The following is a 17,333-nucleotide window of genomic DNA, read 5'->3' on the forward strand; positions in this document are numbered from 1 at the left end:
GATGGATGGGCTTTCATATTTACCACACATTTAAGAGGGTAACAATTCTGTGGTGGCCACCATTGTTGACGGGTGCATAACTGCAAAATTCCTTCCCATTTGAATTGTTTGCACTTATTTCCTGCTCTGTGGAACTCTGTTAACATCAATTTTCTTTAATGGAATGGAAGTGAGTCTCAGACAAAGAATTCCCTTGTCACATCTGCTCCATTGGAAAATAATTGGGGCTGAGCTTTTGTTAGGTAAAGTTCAAGACAGGTCTTTTAGCTGCATTAAGTCTCATTTTCTGGTTTAGTGCCACATGCGTTTGGAACTCCAAATTCTTTAGCACAAAGTACAAAATTAACAGTAAAACAATGACATTATTATCCAGGTTGCCATACTGTAGAGTAGAGAGTATTCTATCTCATTGGTTCATTACTACATTGGCGCCTTATATAATATTGCAAAAATTGTCCCAACTCTTTCAGAATTGTGATTAATCGGACACATAATGGCAGCATTAGGATTCCAGAAGGGGAAATCTTCCACAATATTTATGCAGCTAGCATTGTCACATCGAGTCTACAGCACAGAAACAGGCCATTCGGCCCAACTGGTCTATGTCGGCGTTTGTGCTCCACGCGAGCCTCCTCCCTCCCTACTTCATTCCTATCAGCATATCCTTCTATTCCTTTTTCCCTTATGCATTTATCTAGTTTTCCCCTTAAATGCATCTATGCTATTTGCCTCAACTACTCCTTGTGGTAGCATGTTCCACATTCTTAACACTCTTCGGGTAAAGAAGTTTCTCCTGAATTCTCTATTAGATTTATTAGTGACTATCTTATATTGATGACCTCTAGTTTTGGACTCTCCCACACGTGGAAACATTTTCTCCATGTCTACCCTGTCAAAACTTTCATTATCAAAAGACCTCTATCAGGTCACCCCTCAGTCTTTTTTCTAGAGAAAAGAGCCCCTGCATGTTCAGCCTTTCCTGATAAGTATATCCTCTCAGTTCTGGTATCATCCTTGTGAATATTTTTTGCACCTTCTCCAATGCCTCCATATCCTTTTTGTAACATGGAGACCAGAACTGTATACAGTACTCCAAGTGCGTTCTAACCAAGGTTCTATACAAGTTTAACATAACTTCTTTGCTTTTCAATTCTATCCCTCTAGAAATGAACTCCAGTGCTTGGTTTGCCTTTTTTATGACCTTATTAACCTGCGTTGCTACTTTTAGTGATTTGTGTATCTGTACCCTGAGATCTCTCTGCTCCTCTACCCTATTTAGACTCATATTATCCAAACAATATGTGGCCTCCTCATTCTTCCCAACAATAGGTCCTTCTGGTTAAAGAAAGAAGAGTTTAGGAAAGAGCAGAGGCTGGCTGGCATGGTAGCAGAGTGCATTGGAGCTCCAGTATATTGCAGCAGGAAGCGGTATCACACGAGTTAGTTTGTGCGATTTCCCCTTCTTCTGAGTTACCCTGTCGTGAGGAGGTGCTGAGCAGAGACCAGACAACTTCATCTTGGGGAGGGAGAGTGACTCAGGGATACTCTTGTGTACTTCCTAGTGGCTAACATATGAGGAGCCCTGGAGCAAGTTGTGGAGCTAGCCTCTCAGCTATAGATGGTGCGTGATATGGGGTACCGTAGAAAGTGGAGGAGGATTAAAAAGAGGCACGGGGAGGAGTAAACGATGCATAAAGTCAATGTAGGCCAAAACATTGTGGCTGCAAACAACGAGTGGCCTTTGATTGAAACAGGACGACACACAATAACATAGCACAGATTAGTCTGGGCATGAGATTGTGATTATTCTGTGTACCTTGAGGGTGCCTCCTAACAAACCACAACATTCAACAAGAAGCTTCAAAGACTCCGCTTGGCCCACAGTTTTTTTTTAGCAAGTTACGACATGTCTTGTGCCAAAGGAGAAAAGAGGTCATTAAGATAGATGAAAGTGTTCAACTATGCTCAGATGGTTAGAAGCCTTGGATTGTGAAATCAAATGGCATCAACTGGCTGGAAGGTTTCCAGGTGTCCTGCCTGGGACAGATCCTTTGAAAATGGAAGAAAAACGAAACCTTGAAGTAGCAGATTTAACAGCATCGCAAAGACTGCTTAACATGTCTATATTTTTGAAAACTGAATGTTGGAGATGGTGAGGAGCTGTCCAAAAAACATTGCTACCAAAATACCAAAGATCATAGCTGGTAAGAGGGTGAACAAGAAGATACCTGTTATGGCTAAAGCATTAAGCTGCTTATTCTGGATGTTAAATAATCAGTAAGATTGGTTTAGGACTTGGCAGGATTGAAATTAGCTACTGTAAAGACCATTTTTGGACAAACACCAATAATTAATGAATAATAATTTGAGAGTGGAAATTACTGAATCTATTCCAGCACCAGGCCAAATCCTATACATTGAAGTGTACATTAATATTCACAATGCTAATATAGTAATTATAAACCATTCAACATATGATACACACAGCCACCTCTGAAGTTGATTTTAAGAAAAGTTGCAATGGTAATTAGTCAGTATTGCTAACTCTCTCCTAAAAGAGCACCCATTTTCTTTGAAGCATAAGAGCAAGTGAAAACATCTCCCAAATAGAAGGCTGCAAATAAACTTTACACGTTATATTTCTGCAGCACAATCTAAGAGTTCTAAATGAATTTTTAGAGCCCATATTTGTTTTTTTGCATTCATTTCATTTTACTTTTTGTGTCACTTTCATTCGCTTTTCTTCATCTTTCCGTTTTGTTTGATTCATTTTCTTCTGCCCACCTCCAATTTTTAGTTTGCTTTCTGCCTGTTTTTCTCTTTTTGGACTGGTCTTTTTAAGGCTTAGTCGGAAAAAAAAATGTTTCCTCTTTTTGATTTGGGAGAAAATTTTCCTCTGATTGCTGTGTGTAATGAAAGTGGGACAATTTCTTATGTTTGCCTTTTCTACGGAAATGTTGAGCGTTCTAACAGAACAGGTTGACGATGTCGTTAGATATAACAATCAGAGGAAATCATTCCCCTGTGTTTACCAGGTTATCAACACACAGTGACAATCTTCACCACTTGTATAACTTATTTTCTCACACCACCATGTGTATGTAATTATTGGCAACGCACAAAATTAAGCCGTTTCAGTGCTTGATTAATGCTTCTCAGATATTAAGTTAGCTTAGCATTTGCATCTCTGTAGGATTTCCTATATTTTATAACAGCCTCAGCCTATGTGCTGATGAGGCAGTAAAAGTAGGAAATCCCATCAGTCTACAAAGTTTTGCCGTCCGATTTTGATTGCCATTTTGCACAATGGCTTCCATTTGGATGACCAACGTTTAAAATGGCTGCTGAGATATGTATTCCATGAGATTTGGGTGGTGTGGTAGAGAAGGGAGGGAGAAACAAAACTAAAATTAATTGGCTTTGTGCTGCCTGGATTCCAGGCACCATTTCTCCTCAAATCACCTGTAAAATGATGTTCTGATACTACATAGAATTACATTGAATTTACAGCAAAGACACAGGCCATTTGGCCCAACTGGACTGTGCTGGTGTTTATGCTCCACACGAGCCTCCACCCACCCTACTTCATCTAACCCTATCTGCATATCCTTCCATTCCTTTTCCCCCCATGTACTTATCTAGCTTCTCCTTAAAGACATCTGTGCTATATATTGACATCTCCTACCTGTGTGCCTGAATATTGGGGCTGCAGGATATTCATGGGACCTATAAGCTGCAAAAAGAGAACAAGCAAGGCAGGAAAAACGGGGTAGGGGTTTAAAAAAAAACACGTGGTAGTACAGAACACTGGAGCTCACTGTGCCACTGTGTGCCAATCCATGCGTTTGTAAACAATTTTACAACACCAAGTTATAGTCCACCAATTTTATTTTAAATTCACAAGCTTTCGGAGGCTTCCTCCTTCCTCAGGTGAACGATGTGGAAATGAAATCCTCGAAATGAAATCGCATTTATAATTCACAGAACAATGCTTGGTGATTACAGACAGTTTTTTCAACTGCCCGTTGCCAAGGCAATCAGTGTGCAGACAGACAGGTGTTACCTGCAAGGTCTCCGAATATACAAATCACCAAAAAAAAACAACAAACAAAAAAAAACAGAGATAGAGAGGTAGAAACATAGAAAAGACAGCAACTGACCCGTTATATTAAAAACAGATAACATTTGTTCGCTGGTGGGGTAACGTGTAGCGTGACATGAACCCAAGATCCCGGTTGAGGCCGTCCTCATGGGTGCGGAACTTGGCTATCAATTTCTGCTCGACGATTTTGCGTTGTCGTGTGTCTCGAAGGCCGCCTTGGAGTACGCTTACCCGAAGGTCGGTGGATGAATGTCCATGACTGCTGAAGTGTTCCCCGACTGGGAGGGAACCCTCCTGTCTGACGATTGTTGCGCGGTGTCCGTTCATCCGTTGTCGCAGCGTCTGCATGGTCTCGCCAATGTACCATGCTCCGGGGCATCCTTTCCTGCAACGTATGAGGTAGACAACGTTGGCCGAGTCACAGGAGTATGAACCATGCACCTGGTGGGTGGTGTCCTCTCGTGTGATGGTGGTATCTGTGTCGATGATCTGGCATGTCTTGCAGAGGTTACCGTGGCAGGGTTGTGTGGTGTCGTGGACGCTGTTCTCTTGAAAGCTAGTTAATTTGCTGCGAATGATGGTCTGTTTGAGGTTGGATGGCTGTTTAAAGGCGAGTAGTGGAGGTCTGGGGATGGCCATAGCGAGGTGTTCGTCGTCATGGATGACATGTTGAAGGCTGCGGAGAACATGGCGTAGTTTCTCCGCTCCGGGGAAGTACTGGACGACAAAGGGTACTCTGTTGGTTGCGTCCCATGTTAGTCTCCTGAGGAGGTCTATGCGATTTTTTGCTGTGGCCCGTCGGAACTGTCGATCGATGAGTCGAGCGTCATATCCCGTTCTTACTAGGGCGTCTTTCAGCGTCTGTAGGTGTCCATCGCGTTCCTCCTCGTCTGAGCAGACCCTGTGTATTCGCAGGGCCTGTCCATAGGGGATGGCCTCTTTGACGTGGTTAGGGTGGAAGCTGGAAAAGTGGAGCATCGTGAGGTTGTCCGTGGGCTTGCGGTAGAGTGAGGTGCTGAGGTGCCCGTCTTTGATGGAGATTCGTGTGTCCAAGAAAGAAACTGATTCTGAGGAGTAGTCCATGGTGAGCTTGATGGTGGGATGGAACTTGTTGATGTTATCGTGTAGTCTCCTTAGTGATTCCTTGCTGTGGGTCCATAGAAAGAAAATATCGTCGATGTATCTGGTGTATAGTGTTGGTTGGAGGTCTTGTGCAGTGAAGAAGTCCTGCTCGAACTTGTGCATGAAAATGTTGGCGTATTGGGGTGCGAATTTGGTCCCCATGGCTGTTCCGTGTGTTTGGGTAAAGAACTGGTTATCAAAGGTGAAGACATTGTGATCCAGGATGAAGCGGATGAGTTGTAGGATGGCGTCCGGAGATTGGCTGTTGTTGGTGTTGAGTATTGATGCTGTCGCAGCGATGCCGTCATCGTGGGGGATACTGGTGTATAGTGCCAATCCATGCGTTGGCATTTGTTGTTCCCTGCACATTTAATACCTGCTCTCAACCCGTACAGCTATGAGGAGGCATTGAGAAAATACTAGATTCTTTCCCAATATAAAGATTCAATATCAGAGGGGTAGGTGATCATCAAGGACTCCTCTGCCTCTAGCTAAAAAGCAACATTGATGGAGACTTTAGCTTCAATTTTAACCCTACATCGGGCAGGAAAGGGTCAGGGGAGGATTTAAAATCTTGAAATTGGCAATCCCGCCTTCAACTCTCCTGGTTGACCTCCCACCTTGAACCCTCAGAAAACTTGAGCTCATCCAGAACTCTGATGCCCGTATCCTAACTCACACCAAGTCCTGTTCACCCATCACCCATGTGCTCGCTGACCTACCTTGGCTCCCGGTCCAGCAACGCTGGGATTTTCAAATTCCTCTATGGCCTCGTCCTTCCCTATCTCTGAACCTCCTCCAGCCCTACAACCCTCCCAGATCTTTGCACTCCTCCAATTCTGCCCTCTTGTGCGTCGCCGATTTTCATCGCTCCACCATTGGCGGCTTCAGCTGCCTAGGCCCTAAACTCCAGAATTCTCTCCCTAAACCTCTCCGTCTCTCCACCCCTCTCTCCTCCTTTGAGTCGCTCCTTAAAACCCACTTTTTTAACCAAGGTTTTAGTCAGCTGTCTTAATATCTCCTTATGTGGCTTGGTGTCAAATTTTATTTGATAATCGCTCCTGTGAAGCGCCTTGGGACGTTTTACTAAGATACAGCACTATATAAATGCAAGTTGTTGTTCCCAGCTGCCATAATATTACCGGTTGCGATTTTGGCCATCAATGGGGCTAATCAAGTTTGATCAAAAAATACTGGGTTTATCCATCCCATATAGCTCCTTGAAAGTGGAGTCACAGGTGGATAGGGTGGTGAAGAAGGCATTCGGCATGCTTGGTTTCATTGGTCAGAACATTGAATACAGGAGTTGGGATGTCTTGTTGAAGTTGTACAAGACATTAGTAAGGCCACACTTGGAATACTGTGTACAGTTCTGGTCACCCTATTATAGAAAGGATATTATTAAACTAGAAAGAGTGCAGAAAAGATTTACTAGGATGCTACCGGGACTTGATGGTTTGACTTATAGGGAGAGGTTGGATAGGCTGAGACTTTTTTCCCTGGAGAGTAGGAGGTTAAGGGGTGATCTTATAGAAGTCTATAAAATAATGAGGGGCATAGATAAGGTCGATAGTCAAAATCTTTTCCCAAAGGTAGGGGAGTCTATAACGAGGGGGCATAGATTTAAGGTGAGAGGGGAGAGATACAAAAGGGTCCAGAGGGGCAATTTTTTCACTCAAAGGGTGGTGAGTGTCTGGAACGAGCTGCCAGAGGCAGTAGTAGAGGCGGGTACAATTTTGTCTTTTAAAAAGCATTTGGACAGTTACATGGGTAAGATGGGTATAGAGGGATATGGGCCAAGTGCAGGCAATTGGGACTAGCTTAGTGGTATAAACTGGGTGACATGGACATGTTGGGCCGAAGGGCCTGTTTCCATGTTGTAACTTCTATGATTCTATGATTCTATAAGACTGACTGTGCTCCTAGCGCATTCTGGACTGAAATGCTGACCTAGCAACAAATGGAGTAACCATCTGTTTCTTCTGTTTCAATGTAAGGCACCCGAGATCCAAATACGATTCAGCACTATGAACAAGGATGCAAACCCCGTTCAGAATAAATCACTAATAATAAAAACTGAAAATGCTAGAAACACTCAGCACGTCAGGCAGCATCTGTGGAGAGAGAAACAGAGCTAACATTTCAGGTCGATGACCTTTCATCAGAACTGGAAGATGTTAGAGATGAACAGCTTTTAAGCAAGTACGGAGCCAGGGGAAAGAGGGGGAGGAAAGAACAAAGGGGAAGGTCTGTGATGGGGTGGAGGGCAGGAGAGATTAAATGACAAAAGGGATGATGGTGCAAGGCCAGAGGGAGTGGTAATGGGACAAGTAAAGAAACAAAAGATGGGTCCAGACAAGGTGTAAATGGTTACAGCAGAATAGCAGAGGGGGAGGGAAGCTGGAAAATCTGGCCATGAGACGACTTCTCCCGTGACCCGGGAACATGGTGGAGAAAGGTGGGTAGACCCAGGGGTGCTGATCACCCCGCTGGTCATGTACCGATAGGGGATTCCCACCCCAAGCACCAGCCCACACCGCCTCCACTCCCAGTGGCTCTGGTGCAGCCATCCTTCATTACCAGCACCGGCTGATTGAGAGAAATTGAGAGCAGTGGTTAAGATCTAAAGTTGGTAAACTCAATGTTAAGCCTGTAATGCATCTAATTGAAAGATGAGGTGTTGTCCCTCGAGCTTGCGTTGAGATTCATTGGAACAATATAGGAGGCCGAGATCAGAGTGGGAGTGGGGCAGAGAATTAAAGTGGCAAGCGACCGGAAGTTCAGGTTCACACTTGTGGATTGAGCGGAGGTGTTCCGCAAAGCGATCATTCAATCTGCGTTTGGTCTCCCCAATGTAGAGGAGACCGACTCATGAACAACGAATAATATACTAAATTGGAAAAAGTACAAGTAAATCGCTATTTCACCTGGAAGGATTGTTTGGGGCCCTGGACGGTGGGAAGGGAGGGGTTGAAAGAGCAGGTGTTGCATTTCCAGCGCTCGCACAAGAAGGTGTTGAGGGTGATGGAAGAGCGGATCAGGGTGTCACAGAATGCTGAAAGTGGAGGGGAAGATGTGTTTGGAGGTGGCGGAAATGGCAGAGGATGATACATTGAATGTGGAGGCTGGTGCGGTAGAAGGTGAGGATAAGAGGGACCCTTATCATGGTTATGGGGGGAAGGGGAAGGGGTGAGGGCGGGCGGGAAATGGGACCGGCACAGTCGAGGGCCCTGTCAACCACAGTGGAGGGGAAACCTTGGCTGAGGAAAAAGGAAGACATTTCAGAAGCACTGGTGCGGAAGGTGGCATCGTCAGGACAGAAGCGACAGAAACAGAGAAACTGGGAGAATGAGTCGAGTCCTTACAGGATGGGGGAATAAATCACTAACCTGTTGCCTTACAATGCTAATCTGAATCAGAGAAATGTGTTTAGAACTTGCACATGGTCTATGTATTAGCCTTTCCCATCTAAATATTTTCTGAGCTTCAGTTGAGATACATTATTTACCAAGTCTCATTTTTGTATTCTTGCACCCCTGTGTTGAGTGTACACAAGAAAAAAGAATGTTTAAAAAGGAATTATGTTCTCAATATGATTTGCAGTTTCTAAAATCACACCACTATCAACTTGTGGAAACAAGTCACAAATTGAGAGGCACTGTGTATTTCAAGCTATCCTTCGTGACTCCACTGAAAGCACTATCCCAAGCTCTGCTTTCAGTCATGCCTGCATTATTGGTGTGCTCTGTGCCTCTCATTCAGCGCTGTACTGTCTGGAACAAATAACCCCGAGAAGCAAAGGTCGATTTTCCCTCTGACCTGCCATATCTGATTTGTACAAGAGTTAAGAATTAGGAGGAGTTTATATCTTAATGTAAATAATTTATATTTTAATATTTTATGTTACTAACATTTTAATTTGCTGCTACTTGTGCTATTTGTTGTTTGGTCAATCGTCCTTTTGCTCTTTCTGTCTGTCATTTTCTTCCATTTTTCTTCTTTTTGTTTTTTTTTCCCATTATTTCCTCCCCACCTGTTGAAAGCACTGATTCATGTTGAGGTGTGGTTCGAGCAGGCTTTTAGCTTCCTTGCTCAAATGGTTATTTTTTTTTATATATGCATGACCCTGTGTGAGCAGGCTATTTAATCGTGACTACCGTTATTGCTGAGCTCAATCCTATCCTCTCACACACTTAAGAGAGAAACCATTTCCTCTGGTGGGAGAGTCCAGAACAAGGGGGCATAACCTTAAAATTAGAGCTAGGCCGCTCAGGGGTGATGTCAGGAAGCATTTCTTCACACACAGGGTAATGGAAATCTGGAACTCTCTTGCCCCAAAAAGCTTTTGAGGTTAGGGGGGGTCAATTGAAAATTTCAAAACTGAGATTGATAGATTTTTGTTAGGAAGGGTATTAAGGGTTATGGAACCAAGGCGGGTAAATGGAGTTAAGATACAGATCAACCATGATCTAATTGAATGGCGGAACAGGCTGGAGGGGCTGAATGGCCTACTCCTGTTCCTGTGATTTCCAGCAGGGGCCACTGATCGTGATCAGAAATGAGAACGCTGGTTGATTTTATTTCTCTCTGTTTCCTCCATATTCCAGGTGCATAGAAGCCAACTGTAGCTTCCACACCATCATCCCAGCTGAGATCAATCAACTCTGCACGAACCAGTAGTTTCTGTTATTCCTTAAATAAATCTTATCGATTCAAGCTGATTTTTTTTTTCTACATCAATGAGTAATGATTCGCAAGGATAGAAATTTCTGACTGGGTCAGCTGGCATTATAAGGGATGCCTGACTCCAAGTGTTTCCATAACAACGCTCTGAGGTAGTCGGACTTCTTTTGTATCCGCACAGTACAATGAGTCATCAATCATTTCTATCTTGCATTGTAGGCAATTTTTAATCTGCTGGAACAAACGATGCAAAGATCATTGCCAGAGATCTCCAGATTTGTAGAAGTTGCCTATATATTACATAGAATGTACAGCACAGTAACAGGCCCAACAGGTCCATGCTGGTGTTTATGCTCCAGACGAGCCTCCTCCCTCCCTTCTTCATGAGGAGGATGCAAAGAGGCTTCAGGGTGATTTAGACAAGTTGAGTGAGTGGGCAAATACACTTTGTTACAATGTTACCCACTTTGGAAGGAAAAACAGAAAGGCAGAGTATTATTTAAATGGTGATAGATTGGGAAATGTTGATGTACAAAGGGACCTGGGTGTCCTTGTACACCAGTCACTGAAAGCAAACGTGCAGGTGCAGCAAGCAGTTAGGAAGGCAAATGGTATGTTGGCCTTCATTGCAAGAGATTTGAGTACAGGAGCAAGGATGTCTTACTGCAGTTATACAGGGCCTTCGTGAAACCACACCTGGAGTATTGTGTGCAGTTTTGGTCTCCTTACCTAAGAAAGGATATACTTGCCATAGAGGGAGTGCAGCGAAGGTTCACCAGACTGATTCCTGGGATGGCAGGACTGTCATATGAGGAGAGATTGGGTCGACTCGGCCTGTATTCACTCAAGTTTAGAAGAATGAGAGGGGATCTCATTGAAACATATAAAATTCTGATAGGGCTAGACAGACTGGATGCAGGGAGGATGTTTCCCCTGGCTGGGGGATCCAGAACGAGGGGTCACAGTCTCAGGATATTGAGTAGGACATTCAGGACTGAGATGAGGAGAAATTTCTTCACTCAGAGGGTGGTGAACCTGTGGGGGAGAGGGTGACATTGACTGTTGCAGGGGGCGGTGACAGTGACTGTTGCGGGGGGCGGTGACAGTGACTGTAGTGGGGGGGGGGGTGACATTGACTGTTGTGGGGGGGGGTGGTGGACAGTGACTGTGGGGGGTGCTGGTCAGTGACTGTGGCAGGTGGGGGTGGCACAGACTGTTGCGGGGGGGTGACAATGACTGTGTGGGGGGGGGTGACATTGACTGTTGCGGGGGGGGGGTGACATTGACTGTTGTGGGGGGGGGTGACAGTGACAGTTGCGTGGGGGTGACATTGACTGTTGCGGGGGGGGTGACATTGACTGTTGCGGGGGGGTGACATTGACTGTTGCGGGGGGGTGACATTGACTGTTGCGGGGGGTGACATTGACTGTTGCGGGGGGGTGACATTGACTGTTGCGGGGGGGGTGACATTGACTGTTGCGGGGGGGGGGGGTGACAGTGACTGTGCGGGGGGGGGGGGTGACAGTGACTGTGCAGGGCGGGGGGGTGACAGTGACTGTTGGGGGGGGTGGGTGGTCTGTGACTGTGCGCGGGGGGGGGGGTGGACAGTGACTGTGGGCGGGGGGGGTGACAGTGACTGTGGGCGGGGGGGTGACAGTGACTGTTGGGGGGGGTGGGTGGTCTGTGACTGTGCGCGGGGGGGGGGGGTGGACAGTGACTGTGGGCGGGGGGGTGACAATGACTGTGCGGGGGGGGGGTGGACAGTGACTGTGCGGGGGGGGTGGGGTGGACAGTGACTGTGCGGGGGGGGGGGTGGACAGTGACTGTGCGGGGGGGGTGGGGTGGACAGTGACTGTGCGGGGGGGGGGGGTGGACAGTGACTGTGCGGGGGGGGGGGGTGGACAGTGACTGTGCGGGGGGGGGGGTGGACAGTGACTGTGCGGGGGAGGGGGGTGGACAGTGACTGTGCGGGGGGGGGGGGGTGGACAGTGACTGTGCGGGGGGGGGGTGTGACAGTGACTGTGGGGGGGGGGGTGGACAGTGACTGTGCGGGGGGGGGGTGGACAGTGACTGTGCGGGGGGGGTGGGGACAGTGACTGTGCGGGGGGGGGTGGGGTGGACAGTGACTGTGCGGGGGGGGGTGTGACAGTGACTGTGCGGGGGAGGGGGGGTGGACAGTGACTGTGGGGGGGGGGGTGTGACAGTGACTGTGCGGGGGGGGGGTGTGACAGTGACTGTGCGGGGGGGGGTGTGACAGTGACTGTGCGGGGGGGGGGTGTGACAGTGACTGTGCGGGGGAGGGGGGGTGGACAGTGACTGTGCGGGGGAGGGGGGGTGGACAGTGACTGTGGGGGTGGGTGGGGACAGTGACTGTGGGGGGGGTGGTGGACAGTGACTGTGCGGGGGTGGGGGGGGACAGTGACTGTGCGGGGGTGGGGGGGGACAGTGACTGTGGTGGGGTGGGGGGGGACAGTGACTGTGCGGGGGTGGGGGGGGACAGTGACTGTGGGGGGGGGGGGTGGACAGTGACTGTGGGGGGGGGGTGGGGACAGTGACTGTGCGGGGGAGGGGGGGGTGGACAGTGACTGTGCGGGTGGGGGGGGTGGACAGTGACTGTGCGTGGGGGGGGGGGGGTGGACAGTGACTGTGCGGGGGAGGGGGGGTGGACAGTGACTGTGCGGGGGGGGTGGGGGGTGGACAGTGACTGTGCGGGGGGGGGGGTGGACAGTGACTGTGCGGGGGGGGTGGGGGGTGGACAGTGACTGTGCGGGGGGGGGGGGTGGACAGTGACTGTGCGGGGGGGGGGTGGACAGTGACTGTGCGGGGGGGGGGGGTGGACAGTGACTGTGCGGGGGGGGGGGGGGGGGTGGACAGTGACTGTGCGGGGGGGGGGGGGGGTGGACAGTGACTGTGCGGGGGGGGTGGGGACAGTGACTGTGCGGGGGGGGTGGGGGGTGGACAGTGACTGTGCGGGGGGGGGGGGGGTGGACAGTGACTGTGCGGGGGAGGGGGGGGTGGACAGTGACTGTGCGGGGGAGGGGGGGGTGGACAGTGACTGTGCGGGGGGGGGTGGGGACAGTGACTGTGCGGGAGGGGGGGGTGGACAGTGACTGTGCGGGGGAGGGGGGGGTGGACAGTGACTGTGCGGGGGGGGTGGGGACAGTGACTGTGCGGGGGGGGTGGGGACAGTGACTGTGCGGGAGGGGGGGGTGGACAGTGACTGTGCGGGGGAGGGGGGGGTGGACAGTGACTGTGCGGGGGGGGTGGGGACAGTGACTGTGCGGGGGGGGTGGGGACAGTGACTGTGGGGGGGGGGTGGGGACAGTGACTGTGCGGGGGAGGGGGGGTGGACAGTGACTGTGCGGGGGAGGGGGGGTGGACAGTGACTGTGCGGGGGGGGGGGTGGACAGTGACTGTGCGGGGGGGGTGGGGACAGTGACTGTGCGGGGGGGGTGGGGACAGTGACTGTGCGGGGGAGGGGGGTGGACAGTGACTGTGCGGGGGGGGTGGGGACAGTGACTGTGCGGGGGGGGGTGGGGACAGTGACTGTGCGGGGGGGGGGTGGGGACAGTGACTGTGCGGGGGGGGGTGGGGACAGTGACTGTGCGGGGGAGGGGGGGTGGACAGTGACTGTGCGGGGGGGGGGTGGACAGTGACTGTGCGGGGGGGGTGGGGACAGTGACTGTGCGGGGGGGGTGGGGACAGTGACTGTGCGGGGGGGGGTGGGGACAGTGACTGTGCGGGGGGGGGTGGGGACAGTGACTGTGCGGGGGGGGTGGGGACAGTGACTGTGCGGGGGAGGGGGGGTGGACAGTGACTGTGCGGGGGGGGGGGTGGACAGTGACTGTGCGGGGGGGGGGGTGGACAGTGACTGTGCGGGGAGGGTGGGGACAGTGACTGTGCGGGGGGGGGGGTGGACAGTGACTGTGCGGGGGAGGGGGGTGGACAGTGACTGTGCGGGGGGGGTGGGGCGGGGGGGGGGGGTGGACAGTGACTGTGCGGGGGGGGGGGTGGACAGTGACTGTGCGGGGGGGGTGGGGACAGTGACTGTGCGGGGGGGGGTGGGGTGGACAGTGACTGTGCGGGGGGGGGGGGTGGACAGTGACTGTGCGGGGGGGGGGGTGGACAGTGACTGTGCGGGGGGGGGTGGGGACAGTGACTGTGCGGGGGGGGGGGTGGACAGTGACTGTGCGGGGGGGGGGGGGTGGACAGTGACTGTGCGGGGGGGGGGTGGACAGTGACTGTGCGGGGGGGGGGTGGACAATGACTGTGCGGGGGGGGGTGGGGACAGTGACTGTGCGGGGGGGGGGGGTGGGGACAGTGACTGTGAGGGGTGGGGGGGGTGGACAGTGACTGTGCGGGGGGGGGTGGGGACAGTGACTGTGCGGGGGGGGGTGGACAGTGACTGTGCGGGGGAGGGGGGGTGGACAGTGACTGTGCGGGGGAGGGGGGGTGGACAGTGACTGTGCGGGGGGGGGGGTGGACAGTGACTGTGCGGGGGGGGGGGTGGACAGTGACTGTGCGGGGGGGGGGGGGTGGGGACAGTGACTGTGCGGGGGGGGTGGGGACAGTGACTGTGCGGGGGGGGTGGGGACAGTGACTGTGCGGGGGGGGGGGTGGGGACAGTGACTGTGAGGGGTGGGGGGGGTGGACAGTGACTGTGCGGGGGGGGGGGTGGACAGTGACTGTGCGGGGGGGGGTGGACAGTGACTGTGCGGGGGGGGGGGTGGACAGTGACTGTGCGGGGGGGGGGGTGGACAGTGACTGTGCGGGGGGGGGGGGTGGGGACAGTGACTGTGCGGGGGGGGTGGGGACAGTGACTGTGCGGGGGGGGGTGGGGACAGTGACTGTGCGGGGGGGGTGGGGACAGTGACTGTGCGGGGGGGGGGGGTGGGGACAGTGACTGTGAGGGGTGGGGGGGGTGGACAGTGACTGTGCGGGGGGGGGGGTGGACAGTGACTGTGCGGGGGGAGGGTGGACAGTGACTGTGCGGGGGGGGGGGGTGGACAGTGACTGTGCGGGGGGGGGGGCGGGTGGACAGTGACTGTGCGGGGGGGGGGGGTGGACAGTGACTGTGCGGGGGGGGGGGGGGGTGGACAGTGACTGTGCGGGGGGGGGGGGGGTGGACAGTGACTGTGCGGGAGGGGGGGGTGGACAGTGACTGTGTTGGGGGGGGGGTGACAGTGACTGTGCGGGGGGGGGGGGTGGACAGTGACTGTGCGGGAGGGGGGGTGGACAGTGACTGTGCGGGGGGGGGGTGGGTGGACAGTGACTGTGCGGGGGGGGGGGGTGGACAGTGACTGTGCGGGGGGGGGGGGTGGACAGTGACTGTGCGGGGGGGGGGGTGGACAGTGACTGTGTTGGGGGGGGGGTGACAGTGACTGTGCGGGGGGGGGGGGGTGGACAGTGACTGTGCGGGAGGGGGGGTGGACAGTGACTGTGCGGGGGGGGTGGACAGTGACTGTGCGGGGGGGTGGTGGACAGTGACTGTGCGGGGGGGGTGGACAGTGACTGTGCGGGGGGGGGGGGGGTGGACAGTGACTGTGCGGGGGGGGGGGTGGGTGGACAGTGACTGTGCGGGGGGGGTGGACAGTGACTGTGCGGGGGGGGGGGGGGTGGACAGTGACTGTGCGGGGGGGGGGGGGGGTGGACAGTGACTGTGCGGGGGGGGGGGGGTGGACAGTGACTGTGCGGGGGGGGGGGGGTGGACAGTGACTGTGCGGGGGGGGGGGGGGTGGACAGTGACTGTGCGGGGGGGGGGGGGTGGACAGTGACTGTGCGGGGGGGGGGGGTGGACAGTGACTGTGCGGGGGGGGGGGGTGGACAGTGACTGTGTTGGGGGGGGGGTGACAGTGACTGTGCGGGGGGGGGGGGGTGGACAGTGACTGTGCGGGAGGGGGGGTGGACAGTGACTGTGCGGGGGGGGGTGGACAGTGACTGTGCGGGGGGGTGGTGGACAGTGACTGTGCGGGGGGGGGTGGACAGTGACTGTGCGGGGGGGTGGTGGACAGTGACTGTGCGAGGGGGGGGGACAGTGACTGTGCGGGGGGGGTGGACAGTGACTGTGCGGGGGGGGGGGGGTGGACAGTGACTGTGCGGGGGGGGGGGTGGGTGGACAGTGACTGTGCGGGGGGGGGTGGACAGTGACTGTGCGGGGGGGGGGGGGGGTGGACAGTGACTGTGCGGGGGGGGGGGTGGACAGTGACTGTGCGGGGGGGGGGGGGGGGTGGACAGTGACTGTGCGGGGGGGGGGGGGTGGACAGTGACTGTGCGGGGGGGGGGGGGGTGGACAGTGACTGTGCGGGGGGGGGGGGGGGTGGACAGTGACTGTGCGGGGGGGGGGGGGGGGTGGACAGTGACTGTGCGGGGGGGGGGGGGGGGGTGGACAGTGACTGTGCGGGGGGGGGGGGTGGACAGTGACTGTGCGGGGGGGGGGGGGTGGACAGTGACTGTGCGGGGGGGGCGTGGACAGTGAGTGTGCGGGGGGGGGTGGACAGTGACTGTGCGGGGGGGGGTGGACAGTGACTGTGCGGGGGGGGTGGGGACAGTGACTGTGCGGGGGGGGGGGGTGGACAGTGACTGTGCGGGGGGGGGGGGGTGGACAGTGACTGTGCGGGGGGGGGCGTGGACAGTGAGTGTGCGGGGGGGGGTGGACAGTGACTGTGCGGGGGGGGGTGGACAGTGACTGTGCGGGGGGGGTGGGGACAGTGACTGTGCGGGGGGGGGTGGACAGTGACTGTGCGGGGGGGGTGGACAGTGACTGTGCGGGGGGGGTGGGGACAGTGACTGTGCGGGGGGGGTGGGGACAGTGACTGTGCGGGGGGGGTGGACAGTGACTGTGCGGGGGGGGTGGACAGTGACTGTGCGGGGGGGGTGGGGACAGTGACTGTGCGGGGGGGGTGGGGACAGTGACTGTGCGGGGGGGGTGGGGACAGTGACTGTGCGGGGGGGGTGGGGACAGTGACTGTGCGGGGGGGGTGGGGACAGTGACTGTGTGGGGGGGGGGGACAGTGACTGTGCGGGGGGGGGGGGTGGACAGTGACTGTGCGGGGGGGGTGGGGACAGTGACTGTGCGGGGGGGGTGGACAGTGACTGTGCGGGGGGGGTGGGGACAGTGACTGTGCGGGGGGGGGGGTGGGGACAGTGACTGTGCGGGGGGGGGGTGGGGACAGTGACTGTGTAATTCTATGTAATGTACATATTGAAATGCAATGCAAAAATTACAAATATACAACACGCCAAATATTTACATTTTTCACGGACTCCGAGGGCAGTGTCTGCTTGTCCGCTTTCATGAAAGAAAATCAGTGCAGCTCCCAGCTCCCAGCTCCCAGCTCCCAGCTCCCAGCTCCCAGCTCCCAGCTCCCAGCTCCCAGCTCCCAGCTCCCAGCTCCCAGCTCCCAGCTCCTCCCTACTGCTGCTGGGT

At 54.2% G+C, this 17,333-nt stretch overlaps 1 protein-coding gene and 1 long non-coding RNA gene across 2 annotated transcripts in view; both read left to right on the forward strand.

Annotated features, from left to right (window-relative positions):
- dtd1 (D-aminoacyl-tRNA deacylase 1) overlaps positions 1 to 17,333 on the forward strand; it is a 151,125-nt gene that overhangs the window by 54,564 nt on the left and 79,228 nt on the right. The window lies entirely within an intron of this gene.
- LOC137324237 (uncharacterized) lies at positions 1,952 to 9,945 on the forward strand. Its single transcript, XR_010963561.1, has 2 exons — positions 1,952 to 2,204; positions 9,832 to 9,945. It is a non-coding gene; the product is annotated as an uncharacterized lncRNA (long non-coding RNA).

This window comes from Heptranchias perlo, chromosome 8 (genome assembly GCF_035084215.1).
Source record: "Heptranchias perlo isolate sHepPer1 chromosome 8, sHepPer1.hap1, whole genome shotgun sequence".
Taxonomy (NCBI): domain Eukaryota; kingdom Metazoa; phylum Chordata; class Chondrichthyes; order Hexanchiformes; family Hexanchidae; genus Heptranchias; species Heptranchias perlo.